Here is a 14611-nt window from a genome sequence, read left to right on the forward strand (position 1 = left end):
TCTTTAGGGTTTTCTATGTACAGGATCATGTCATCAGTAAACAGTGAGAGTTTTACTTCTTCTTTTCCAATTTGGATTCCTTTTATTTCTTTTTCTGCTCTGATTGCTGTGGCCAAAACTTCCAAAACTATGTTGAATAGTAATGGTGAAAGTGGGCGCCCTTGTCTTGTTCCTGACTTTAGAGGAAATGCTTTCAATTTTTCACCATTGAGGATACTGTTTGCTGTGGGTTTGTCATATATAGCTTTTATTATGTTGAGGTATGTTCCTTCTATTCCTGCTTTCTGGAGAGTTTTTATCATAAACGAATGTTGAATTTTGTCAAAGGCTTTCTCTGCATCTGTTGAGACAATCATATGGTTTTTATTTTTCAATTTGTTAATGTGGTATATTACATTGATTGATTTGTGGATATTGAAGAATCCTTGCATCCCTGGGATAAAGCCCACTTGGTCATGGTGTATGATCTTTTGAATGTGTTGTTGGATTCTGAATGCTAGAATTTTGTTAAGGATTTTTGTATCTATGTTCATCAGTGATATTGGCCTGTAGTTTTCTTTTTTTGTGGGATCTTTGTCAGGTTTTGGTATTAGGGTGATGGTGGCCTCATAGAATGAGTTTGGAAGTTTACCTTCCTCTGCAATTTTCTGGAAGAGTTTGAGCAGGATAGGTGTTAGCTCTTCTCTAAATTTTTGGTAGAATTCAGCTGTGAAGCCGTCTGGACCTGGGCTTTTGTTTGCTGGAAGATTTTTGATTACAGTTTCAATTTCCGTGCTTGTGATGGGTCTGTTAAGATTTTCTATTTCTTCCTGGTCGAGTTTTGGAAAGTTGTACTTTTCTAAGAATTTGTCCATTTCTTCCATGTTGTCCATTTTATTGGCATATAATTGTTGATAGTAGTCTCTTATGATCCTTTGTATTTCTGTGTTGTCTGTTGTGATCTCTCCATTTTCATTTCTCATTTTATTGATTTGATTTTTCTCCCTATGTTTCTTGATGAATCTGGCTAATGGTTTGTCAATTTTATTTATCCTTTCAAAGAACCAGCTTTTGGCTTTGTTGATTTTTGCTATGGTCTCTTTTGTTTCTTTTGCATTTATTTCTGCCCTAATTTTTAAGATTTCTTTCCTTCTACTAACCCTGGGGTTCTTCATTTCTTCCTTTTCTAGTTGCTTTAGGTGTAGGGTTAGGTTATTTATTTGACTTTTTTCTTGTTTCTTGAGCTATGCCTGTATTGCTATGAACTTCCCCCTTAGGACTGCTTTTAAAATGTCCCATAGGTTTTGGGTTTTTGTGTTTTCATTTTCATTTGTTTCTATGCAAATTTTGATTTCTTTTTTGATTTCTCTGTGATTTGTTGGTTATTCAGCGGCGTATTGTTCAACCTCCATATGTTGGAATTTTTAATAGTTTTTCTCCTGTAATTGAGATCTAATCTTACTGCATTGTGGTCAGAAAAGATGCTTGGAATGATTTCTATTTTTTTGAATTTACCAAGGCTAGATTTATGGCCCAGGATGTGATCTGTCCTAGAGAAGGTTCCATGTGCGCTTGAGAAAAAGGTGAAATTCATTGTTTTGGGATGAAATGTCCTATTCAGTAAATTTTTTAATGTTTTCTTACTTTATATACTTATAAAGCACATAGTATGCTAATATTTTCTATCTAACATTTATATTATTCTAGGCAGTGTTCCAGGCCCTTTGCCCGTAAAAACTAAAGAAAATCTACTGGACATATTTTTTGTTGTTCAGTCTCTCAATCATGTCTGACTCTTTGCAACTCCATGGACTGCAGCACCCCAGGCTTCCGTATCCTTTGCTATCTCCAGAAGTATGCTCAAACTCATGTCCATTGAGTTGATGATGCCATTCAACCATCTCTTCTCCTGTCACCACCACCCCCCACCCCCCGCTTCTCCTCCTGCCTTCAATCTTTCCCAGCATCAGGGTCTTTTCCAGTGAATTGGCTCTTCGCATCAGGTGGCCAAAGTGTTGGAGCATCAATCTTTCCAGTGAATATTCAGGGTTGATTTCCTTTCAAATGGACATATTATTGCCCCATTATACAGAAGAGGACTTCCCTGGTGGCTCAGATGGTAAAGCATCTGCCTACAATGCGGGAGAACTGGGTTCAATCCCTGGGTTGGGAAGATCTTCTGGAGGAGGAAATGGCAACCTACTCCAGTATTCTTGCCTGGAAAATCCCATGGATGGAGGAGCCTGGTAGGCTACAGTCCATGGGGTCGCAAAAAGTCAGACACAACTGAGCGAATTCACTCACTCACTCATACAGAAGAGGAAACTGGGTACCTTGCCTTGCTTGGGAGTGTGTGACTAGTACAAAATGGAACTGAACCTGGACACAACTCCTTTCCTTACTAGTATTAACCTTCTCTTTCCTTGTCCCCCCACTGCAGCACCTTCTCCATCTGGAACTAGAAACAAAACTAATAAAGATATGTGATGAAATCAGTAGAAAGTATTCTGATGATGAATAGGAGGCTTTAATTTAACAAATCATATCACCCAGAGTCCAAGCTGATATGGACAAATTCCTTTACCGTCTCCCTTCCTCAAGTGGGTGAATTTCTTCTAGTCTTCCAAGGGATTTGCTTTGTCTTGAGATTTCAGTTTCAGCTCCATTGTTTCCATGGACCCAGTCTCCTGTCCCCACTCAGAATACAATACTCAAGCTCCCGAAATGTTGAGACCAAAACTTGAGTCCAGAGCATCACTTGTAGACTCTCAAAGCTCCAGCATTTGGTTCTGCCTTTGTTTCTGGCTCCTAGATACTTCACTAACTTTCTTTTGAGCTCCTCTATGAGAAGGCAGTGGCAACCCACTCCAGTACTCTTGCCTGAAAAATCCCATGGACAGAGGAGCCTGATAGGCACAGTCCATGGGGTCACTAAGAGTCGGACACGACTGAGCGACTTCACTTTCATTTTTCACTTTCATGCACTAGAGAAGGAAATGGCAACCCACTCCAGTGTTCTTGCCTGGAGAATCTCAGGGACAGGGGAGCCTGGTGGGATGCCGTCTATGGGGTCTCACAGAGTCGGACACAACTGAAGCAACTTAGCAGCAGCAGCAGCCTCATGAAAAAACTGCCATTCCTGGCGTTTCTGGGTGTCCTCCCAGGAGGACTTTCGGCTTTCTACTCACATGCTTGTGAGAACAGCCTCCCCCAGCCCCAACCACCACTCGTGTGTCCCTCCATCTCCCTGCCTTCCATGGAGCCCCTGCGTGACTTGAGATACTCACCTCCCCTATGTGGTCAGGGCACCCGCATGTCACCCCCCCCCACCCTTTCCCGACAGTGACATTTGCTTTTCTCCTTTCCCCAAGGAAGGGTAGAACAGCTGTGGAAGAACGGGAATTTGGGGAGAGAAGAATTGAAAAGTATCTGTTTTGAAATACTAACATTGTATTCCTTGTGGCAGAGGCTAAAGGGATACTCTCTGAGGCTGCTTCCTCTTCGCCAGTGGCCACCAAGGTAACACTTCCCGTCCATCCTTGAGTTCAGGCTGAGACCACCCATCTGTGCAGTTTTCAGCCAATGGGGTGTGGAAGGGAAAGAACCACACTCTCGGGTCTGCCGTGCAAACCTCCAGCTATGTACGCCACACACAGCCTCCTCTGGTGGGTGCTGGCACTTCCCAACAGAAAAAAGCTGACCCCCTGAATTAGTGGCGAAAGGAACCCCCTGAATTAGTGGCAAAAATGCTGCCTCACTGTCATGAAACTGCTGCTGCTGCTAAGTCGCCTCAGTCAAAACTGGATGTCGGCAAAGAATGAACTTTTATTGTGCTAAGCAACTGAGTTTGGAGGGTGGGGTAAGTTGCTGGCATTTATTATCCAGATGAATATATTACCATCACAGTTATCTGAAACATAGTTTTAAGCTGAAATGCTCAAATATTTGGTAAAGTCAAAACAGTGACCTTATTAGTATCACTATTATGCTCATGATTAAACTGAAAAATGCATTTGTAGATTCTTATTTGTAAGTTTAGGTGTAAGTTTCAATTGCCTGATTGTTTATTTTAAGTAAGACTTCCAGTTCAGTTCAGTTCAGTCGCTCAGTCGTGTGTGACTCTGCGACCCCATGAATCGCAGCACGCCAGGCCTCCCTGTCCATCACCAACTCCCGGAGTTCACCCAGACTCACATCCATCGAGTCAGTGATGCCATCCAGCCATCTCATCCTCTGTCGTCCCCTTCTCCTCTTGCCCCCAATCCCTCCCAGCATCAGAGTCTTTTCCAATGAGTCAACTCTTCGCATGAGGTGGCCAAAGTACTGGAGTTTCAGCTTTAGCATCATTCCTTCCAAAGAAATCCCAGGGCTGATCTCCTTCAGAATGGACTGGTTGGATCTCTTTGCAGTCCAAGGGACTCTCAAGAGTCTTCTCCAACACCACAGTTCAAAAGCATCAGTGGCATTAGAATACATATAATATCATATATGGAACGAGTCGCCAGTCCAGGTTCGATGCACAATATTGGATGCTTGGGCCTGGTGCCCTGGGACGATCCAGAGGGATAGTATGGGGAGGGAGGAGGGAGGAGGATTCAGGATGGGGAACACATGTATACCTGTGGTGGATTCATTTCAATATTTGGCAAAACCAATACAATATCGTAAAGTTTAAAAATAAAATAAAAGTAAAAAAAAAAAAAAAGCATCAATTCTTCGGCGCTCAGTGGAAGAAGAGTGCGCCTTCTTCACAGTCCAACTCTCACATCCATACATGACCACTGGAAAAACCATAGCCTTGACTAGACGAACCTTTGTTGGCAAAGTAATGTCTCTGCTTTTGAATATGTTATCTAGGTTGGTCATAACTTTCCTTCCAAGGAGTAAGCGTCTTTTAATTTCATGGCTGCAGTCACCATCTGCAGTGATTTTGGAGCCCAAAAAACAAAGTCTGATACTGTTTCCACTGTTTCCCCATCTACTTCCCATGAAGTAATGGGACCAGATGCCATGATCTTAGTTTTCTGAATGTTGAGCTTTAAGCCAACTTTTTCACTCTCCACTTTCACTTTCATCAAGAGGCTTTTGAGTTCCTCTTCACTTTCTGCCATAAGGGTGGTGTCATCTGCATATCTGAGGTTATTGATATTTCTCCCAGCAACCTTGATTCCAGCTTTTGTTTCTTCCAGTCCAGCGTTTCTCATGATGTACTCTGCATAGAAGTTAAATAAGCAGGGTGACAATATACAGCCTTGACGTACTCCTTTTCCTATTTGGAACCAGTCTGTTGTTCCATGTCCAGTTCTAACTGTTGCTTCCTGACCTGCATACAAATTTCTCAAGAGGCAGATCAGGTGGTCTGGTATTCCCATCTCTTTCAGAATTTTCCACAGTTGATTGTGATCCACACAAAGGCTTTGGCATAGTCAATAAAGCAGAAATAGATGTTTTTCTGGAACTCTCTTGCTTTTTCCATGATCCAGCAGATGTTGGCAATTTGATCTCTGGTTCCTCTGCGTTTTCTAAAACCAGCTTGAATATCAGGAAGTTCACGGTTCACATATTGCTGAAGCCTGGCTTGGAGAATTTTGAGCATCACTTTACTAGGGTGTGAGATGAGTGCAATTGTGCAGCAGTTTGAGCATTCTTTGGCATTGCCTTTCTTTGGGATTGGAATGAAAACTGACTTTTCCAGTCCTGTGGCCACTGCTGAGTTTTCCAAATTTGCTGGCATATTGAGTGCAGCACTTTCACAGCATCATCTTTCAGGATTTGAAATAGCTCAACTGGAATTCCATCACCTCCACTAGCTTTGTTCGTAATGATGCTTTCTAAGGCCCACTTGACTTCACATTCCAGGATATCTGGTTCTAGGTCAGTGATCACACCATCGTGATTATCTGGGTCATGAAGATCTTTTTTGTACAGTTCTTCTGTGTATTCTTGCCATATCTTCTTAATATATCTGCTTCTGTTAGGTCCATACCATTTCTGTCCTTTATTGAGCCCATCTTTGCATGAAATGTTCCCTTGGTAGCTCTAATTTTCTTGAAAAGATCTCTAGTCTTTCCCGTTCTGTTGTTTTCCTCTATTTCTTTGCATTGATCGCTGAAGAAGGCTTTCTTATCTCTTCTTGCTATTCTTTGGAACTCTGCATTCAAATGCTTATATCTTTCCTTTTCTCCTTTGCTTTTCACTTCTTTTCTTTTCACAGCTATTTGTAAGGCCTCCCCAGACAGCCATTTTGCTTTTTTGCATTTCTTTTCCATGGGGATGGTCTTGATCCCTGTCTCCTGTACAAGACATCCAAGGGAGAAAGAAATGGCAACCCACTCCAATATTCTTGCCTGGAGAATCCCTTGGACAGAGGAGCCTGGTGGGCTGCTGTCCATGGGGTGGCAGGGAGTGGGACACGACTGAAGCGACTGAGCAAGACATCCAAATGCTGATGATAATATTTCTGGTAGCTGTACATTTGTTTAAGTAATAGCAACCTCCGAAATGTTCATGCAAAGACAGAAAGGCATCTAGAAAATACAGACAGGCATCTCCATAGCCACACTTCTTGGCCCTTCTAAAACTCCCGTGGGTGCTGCAAGTGAGTGGGGTTCCCTTCTCTGAAAGCAGAACTCATCCTTCCTAACATGTTTACACGTATGAGTTGAAATCATCCTTCATAACATGTTCACATATTATAATGACTAGAATTAATTAGCTCAGAAAAAATCTATTTATGGATAAGAAAGAGTTTGAATCCCAAATGCAAACTATTATACAGACTTCATTTACCTGTTCTCACATATCACGAGGCCATGACAGCTGTGGGAAAGTGATGTCACACTTTGACGCTGCTGACAATTGTATTTCATCCCTTTGCAAAGCTTTCTTAGACTGTTTTATAATGTGAGAGCATTTTCTAACTGGGAGGGAATGTCAAGAATACAGAAACGAAGGGGAGGGGTAAAGTAGGAGTTTGAGATTAACACATGCACACTGCTATGTGTAAAATACATAAACTGAGAAATATATTCAGAACCTGGTAATAGCCTACAGTAGAAAAGAACATGAAAAAGAATAGATTCATATATATAGCTGAATCATGTTTCTGTATGCCTGAAAATAACACAGCATTGTAAATCAACTATGCTTCAGTAAAATAAATAAATTTAATACAGAAACAAATCACCACTAAATTAACTGTCTTGCTCACAACTTCAGAGAAGAAGGCAGCAAATCTGAAAACAGGCAAATTCTTACTCCTCCATCTCTCTCCAGCTTTATGTCTCATTATAAAGATCTTCCTATTTTGAAATAAATCTCAAAAGTTTAAAACTAATTTTTCTTTCTGCTGTTTGAAACATACACACATAATTTTCATGCTTGAGAGCAACTTTAGTCTAGAGTCAAAAAGTCTTGCATATATTCTACTTTTGTGAATTTCTAAATAAAAATAAGAATTCCCTTAAGGACTTCCCTGGTGGCCCAGTGGGTAAGACTCCTTACTCCCAGTGCAGGGGGCCTGGGTTCGATCTCCAGTCAAGGATCTAAATCCCACATGCCGCAATTAAGACCCAGTACAGGCAGATAAAAAATATATTTTTTTGAGAAAAAGAATTCCCTTAAATATATTCTTGTAGAAAATGCTAAGTCTCATTTTCTGATAAAATCCCAGAGCCATCAAGTTTTTAAATTTAGTGATGAAGTTTCCAAATGTTCTTACTTTTTTTTAATAGTAAAAGTGTAGTATTATTAGGATGAAATGTGAGTTTCCAAATAATCATAATAACAAGAAACAAGCTGGATTTTGCAAGCCAACTCTTGTGGAAGTTCTTTTTGATGAGAGTTTCAAGTTAGAATCCTCAAAGCTCACTCACACTCAGAAGCTGTTTGTCATCTGAATGTAATTTTCCTAGAGTTCAATAAACTGCAAATTGTTTGGCTGCAGAATAAATGACTTCAGCTATTTTAATATTAAATCAACATATGTTTACATCAGTTTTGAGTTTCTGTTGATAAGGCTAGCCAAGCAATGAAAATACCTTCAATATGACAGAAATAAGTGTTTCTGGATTTATACAATTCTATGGACTAAGCTAACTTGCAACATCAAATATCATTAGCTCAATGATCACTTGAAGGATTTTTGTCAGATAGGACTCATCTCCTTAGTTTCCCGTTTCTAGGGACGACTGTCTTTTGTTGTCTGATGTCCAGTATCTTGAAAACTTTTATGTCATACATTTTGTCTATATTTTTCTTATTGCTTTTTTCAAAATGGGGTGGGGAAGAGGGGGATAAATATGGTCCTTATTAGTCCTCCTAGGCTGGAAGCAGAGTGACTGAACTGATTTTAACAAAGGAGCATTCATGAAACATTTGTGGAAGAAGGAAAACCTGAGTTGAGATAATCATAGATGCTGGCACACCAGGCTTTGTGGAATAGCATGAAAAACAGTGAATAAAATTTACCTAATTTACTGTTTAATCAGGAAAATGGATTTAGTCTGCTCTAGAAATGTTGGGGAAATTGATCATCTTACTTATCAGGCAGCTTAAGGTAATCTTTGCTGCAAAAACAAAGAAACCCTCAAATTCCACTTACTTCTCTGTGCTAGGACCCAGGCTGACAAAGTACCCTGTATTTGGGGCATAGTTAGTCTAATGGCAGAGGCAAATCTGAAGGTTCTGACATTGCAAAAGGTTGTACAGCTTCTTCTCAGATATGACTCACATGATGTTTATTCATATTTTATTGATCAAAACTAGTCCCATATCTATTCTCATCCGGATATAGGTCTCTGTTAGGGAGGGTCCATATATATACATTTCCTGAATATTTTCAACAATCATAAAATCTCTCATGCTTAATAGAAATTAAACTAGTGGTTCTTAATCTACTTTGAATTCTGGTGATATATTCCTAGAAAAATACAAATATGTAACAAACATGAATATTTGTCCATACACTATTCTAGGCCTTGTGAAACCCCTGTAAGTGTCCCCAAGGACCAGAGGCCAGAGACTGTAGGTTAAGAGCCCCTGATTATATACCTTTGATGTCTATAGCTCTGGGGCCAGAAGAAATCTTAGGTTGCTGTAAATTTTATAGAACTGGAAGGTCGTATTTTGAGAAAACCAGAATGTACTGTGATTCTGTTGACTATAAATCCTAATCTGTTTGTAAACATATGAAGATATGTCATAGAATATAAATGAATATATTAAACATTTGTAAATCATGAAAATTACAAAGTCTTTGAATCTGCCATGATTTATACTCCACTTTCAGAAGTCTTCCTTGACCCATTTAAAAAAAAACTGTTCTTTAGCCTGAAGCCAGTCTACTAAACTTTATTTGAACTTCTAACTCAGTCATGTGATCTGGCCTGAGAGAATAACAGAACACCTGTTGGTCAAGAAGTGTTACTTCTGTACTTTTAAGAGTTATGCCCAGATGTCAGACTGTAAGCGTGCACATGCTCCATTAAAAGTCAGAGAAGACCATTATAATATTGAAATAAGAAATCAAAGAAGTATTTTTTCATTTCAGTTTTGAAGACCGGAAAGCAGAATAAACCAAGAACAAGAAACACCAAGAAAACCCAAAGAATAAATTATTTCTGTTTAAGACACAATTTTATCCATCTCATTTTGTATGTGAGACATGTATTTTTGTGGTTTATACTGATAGTCTTGGTAATGTACATGAAAATGGCTGAGAAAATGCTTTGGTTAAAGAAAAGAACATCATTTTTATGTTTGCAATATTTAGTTAGATTCAGTTAGTTTAAAAATTATAATTTTGTACTTAAAAATAACAAAATATATACAACTAGATTTTCTTATGTTTTTTAGAACAATGTAAGACTGAAATAAGATACAATAAGAAGATGAAAGACCGCTGTCATAATCAATCCATCATTCAAAATGGAAAAATTCTAGGAGATTTGATCCAATATCCGCTGGATCATTGAAAAAGCAAGAGAGTTCCAGCAAAACATCTACTTTTGCTTTATTGACTATGCCAAAGCCTTTGACCTTGTGGATCACAACAAACTGGGAAACGTCTTAAAAACAGATGGGAATACCAGACCACTTGGCCTGTCTCCTGAGAAATCTGTATGCAGGACAAGAAGCAACAGTTGGAACTGGACATGGAACAACAGACTGGTTCCAAATCGGGAAATGAGTACATCAAGGTTGTATATTGTCACCCTGCTTACTTTACTTATATGCAGAGTACATCATGCGAAATGCCAGGCTGGATGAAGCACAAGCTGGAATCAAGGTTGCTGAGAGAAATATCAATAACCTCAAATATGCAGATGACACCACCCTTATGACAGAGAGCAAAGAAGAACTAAAGAGCCCCTTGATGAAAGTGAAAGAGGAGAGTGAAAAAGTTGGCTTAAAACTCAACATTTAGAAAACTAAGATCATGGCATCTGGTCCTATCACTTCATGGCAAATAGATGGGGAGAAAATGGAAACAGTGATAGACTATTTTGGGGGCCTCCAAAATCACTGCAGATGGTGACTGCAGCCATGAAATTAAAAGACGCTTGCTCCTTGAAAGAAAAGCTATGACCAATCTAGACAGCATATTAAAAGCAGAGACATTACTTTACCAACAAAGGTCCATCTAGTCAAAGCTATGGGTTTTTTAGTAGTCATGTATGAATGTGAGAGCTGGACTATAAAGAAAGCTGAGTCCTGAGGAATTGATGCTTTTGAACTGTGGTGTTGGAGAAGACTCTTGAGAGTCCCTTGGACTGCAAGGAGATCCAACCAGTCCATCCTAAAGGAAATCAATCCTGAATATTCAATGGAAGGACTGATGCTGAAGCTGAAACTCCGATACTTTGGCCACCTGATACAAAGAACTGACTCATTTGAAAAGACCCTGATGCTGGGAAAGATTGAAGGCGGGAGGAGAAGGGGATGACAGAGGATGAGATGGCTGGATGGCATCACTGATGCGATGGACATGAGTTTGAGTAAGCTCTGGGAGTTGGTGATGGACAGGGAAGCCTGGCTTGCTGTGGTCCATGGGGTCACAAAGAGTCAGACACGACTGAGTGACTGAAACTGAACTGACTGAGAAGATTTGATTTACATAGAAACTATTTTCAAAAGAGTAGGCAGAGTAAAAAGGAAGAACAGGAACATTATGTCATTAGCCCGTTTACCTCCTCAAAAAAAGAAAAAGAAAAGAAAAAAAGCTCAGATTCAGTAGGGAGAGGACACAGGACCAGAATCTTCAAGGGAAACCTGCCTGAGGAAGGGAAATGACCTTCTGTGGAAAGTCACCATCATCTCAAGATGATCCCCCCAGGCAGGAAAGAGTCAGAGCTGACCTCACTGTGCCTCCCTGTGACCCACTGGGGCTCCTGTTGGTAAAACCAGCTAGAAGAAGAAAGACGTCAGGGAAATCATTGATGATAGGCGTAGGTCTCAAGGAGAGACCAGGAGGAAACTGCAGTAAAGTAGGTAAGTACAGAAATGAATGGTCTTGAGAAAATGAAACAATATGATCATATGAGTGGACTATTATAGCGTTAAATCTTGTTTCATCATTATCTTTCTCTACTCCTCCCATGAAGGTGGGTAAGGAGGGGAACCGGCTTCCTTAGAGATGAATAGTTTCAAACATCTGCAGACTTCTTGAGTCAAGTGTCACATCTTATAAATCTTTCTATCCTAAGCAACATCACACACTTAGCACATGATAAATATTTATTAAATTAATTGACTGAATAAGTGAGCAAATCATGTTTAAGTGGGAAGCAATAAATAAATGCCAACAGTCAAAGTGGAAATCTGTATAACAGCTTGTTCATCCTAAGTGGAACTCCTCTGGTGGTTTCCCGTAAACTTAGGTGAAACTGAGATATTTTAATTCTGTGACACTCTGACCTTGGTTTCAAAATTATTCCTTTAGGCAATCCCATACAATTCTCTGCATATCTAAACATACAACAGGCCCTATGTTTCCAATTTATTTTATGGTGAGATGGCTCTCAAATAGATTATCACAAATTCCACCAGTTTTATTTGGGTATTATATGGTAACATATTCATCTCTAACTGAAAACACAAAGATTAGTTGGAATGAAGCAGGACTCATGGGGGCCACCCAGAGAAATAAATCTCAGCACTTTCAGAAGAGCCAGGGAGCTGTGTTCTTTTGGGCTCAGCTTGGCTCACCCAGAGAGTGATCCTCTCTACATAGCAGAAGGAAAATCTAAGTCCCTTAGAGATGAGTAGCTAAATCCATTTCCAAATCAGTTCTCACTTGACTGGATATGCTGCTCCCTGTGTATCTCACTCTCAGAAAGGCTATTTCCTCGGATTAATTATGAAGCCATTCTTTCTTTCCTTCTCTTTTCCTCCTCCCTCCTCCTATGCCAGTGATGAAGTGGGTAGACATTCCCTTTTCTCCAGGGGATCTTTCTAAGCCAGGGATTGAACCTGGGTCTCCCATAATGCAGGCAGATTCTTTACCATCTGAACCACCAGGGAAACCCCATACCTGTATTACCAAGTTTAAACTCATTCTGCTCACCTCATAACAGTCAAATATAAACCCAGACCAACTGGGAGATCAGCTGTTGGAGCAAGGAATAGGAACTTTATAAAGAAAGTCAGCAGATGTAGAAAATGGTAGACTAATGTCTAAGAAAACCATCTTCCCTGAGTTAGAATTCCAGCTTATTTTACACTAAAACAGGAAGGGGTATGACTGGTTGTTGCAAACTCCTTGTTGCCAGAATCTTTATTCTTGAGCTGTGCCTATAGATCAGGTCATGAGGTTCCAGTAAGCCTCAAACAAGACAAATGTTATTCTTAAAACTCAACATTCAAAAAACTATGATCATGGCATCTGGTCCCATCACTTCACGGCAAATAGATGGGGGAAACATGGAAATCGTGACAAATTTTATTTCTTGGGCTCCAAAATCACTGTGGATGATGACCGAAGCCATGAAAATAAAAGACACTTTCTCCTTGGAAGAAAAGCTATGACCAACCTAGACAGTGTATTAAAAAGAGACATTGCTTTACTGACAAAGGTCTGTCTAGTCAAAGCTATGGTTTCTCTAGTGGTCATGTAGGGATGTGAGAATTGGACCATAAAGAAGGCTGAGCACCAAAAAATTGATAGTTTTGAACTGAGTTACTGAAGAAGATTCTTGAGAGTCCCTTGAACAGCAAGAAGATCAAACCAGTCAATCCTAAAGATCAGTCCTGAATATTCATTGGAAGGACTGATGCTGAAGCTGAAACTCCAATATTGTGGTCACCCGATGCGAAAGAGCCAACTCACTGGAAAAGACCCTGATGCTGGGAATGATTGAGGACAAGAGGAGAAGGGGACGACAGAGGATGAGATGATTGGATGGCATCACTGACTCAATGGACATGAGTTTGAGCAAACTCTGGGAGATGGTGATGGACAGGGAAGCCTGTTGTGCTGCAGTCCATGGGGTCTCAAAGAGTCGGACACGACTTAGAGACTGAACAACAGCAACAACATTCTTTGTTCTGCAACGTTTTATCTCTGAATGAGTGGGAAGGTGTTATACCTTTAAAGATCAGAGCCTTGAGAACAGTCTATCCTGTGTATTTCAGGCTATAGGCACCATTCTTTTACAAAAGGTGTACAGCCAGCATGACAGACAGCAGAGCACAAAGGTTAAAGTAAAAGAAACAGATCCAACATGGGGTCAGATGTATTTTTCCCTATTATACTAGGAGACATCTGTAAAACAGTAAAACACCCCAAGTGACACAGGTATTTATACAGAGAAAGAAGAGGGCAACAAGTAAATGTACAATTTACCAGCTTTTTTATAGACTTTCTAATAGAACCTGAGGGGGTTTTGTTCAAAGTTTATGCATTCTACCTTGAGTATAGGTATTACAAACATATTACATATCTAATAGATGGTGGAGGAGGAAATTGAAGAGAAGAGAGGGAGGGATGGAAGGAAGAGGGGAAAGAGAAACCTCTACTTATCCATTCATAACTGTTGAGTCAAACTCTTCACATCAAAAGTGAAAGTGCTAGTCGCTCAATCGTGTCCAACTCTTTGCAACCCCATGGACTATATCCCACCAGGCCCCTCTGTCCATGGGATTCTCCAGGTAAGAAGACTGGAGTGGGTTGCCATTTCCTTCTCCAGGGGATCTTCCTACCCAGGGACTGAATCTGGGTTTCCCTGCATTGTGGGTAGATTCTTTATAATCTGGTCACCAGGGAAGGAGCATCACATCAAAGTAACAATGACAAAACAAAAAAATGGAGTAAATCTGTAAGAGAGACCATGTGTGTCACCCCAAATCTTTCAGAACCTTAGGTAGATAATACTTTTAGGAACTTTAAACTGGAGAGGAAAAGGACTAGAAAGGAAAAGGGGCTTTCATAATGCAGGAATAGTATATTGACTTAGGTGAACTGTTAAGATGAAAACAAAGCAATGTACATTGCCGAGGTCCAGCCCCGGCTGATCCAGGGTATTCAAAGGAGAGACGACTTAGGCGACCTATTCAAATGTTAATTAGAGATATAAAGAGTAATAAAAAGAGGATAGCTCAGGAGGAAAATTCAGTGGAGAAAAGAAGCTGAGTG

The sequence above is a fragment of the Bubalus kerabau genome, chromosome 3, assembly GCF_029407905.1.
Source record: "Bubalus kerabau isolate K-KA32 ecotype Philippines breed swamp buffalo chromosome 3, PCC_UOA_SB_1v2, whole genome shotgun sequence".
In the NCBI taxonomy this organism is placed as follows: Eukaryota; Metazoa; Chordata; class Mammalia; order Artiodactyla; family Bovidae; genus Bubalus; species Bubalus kerabau.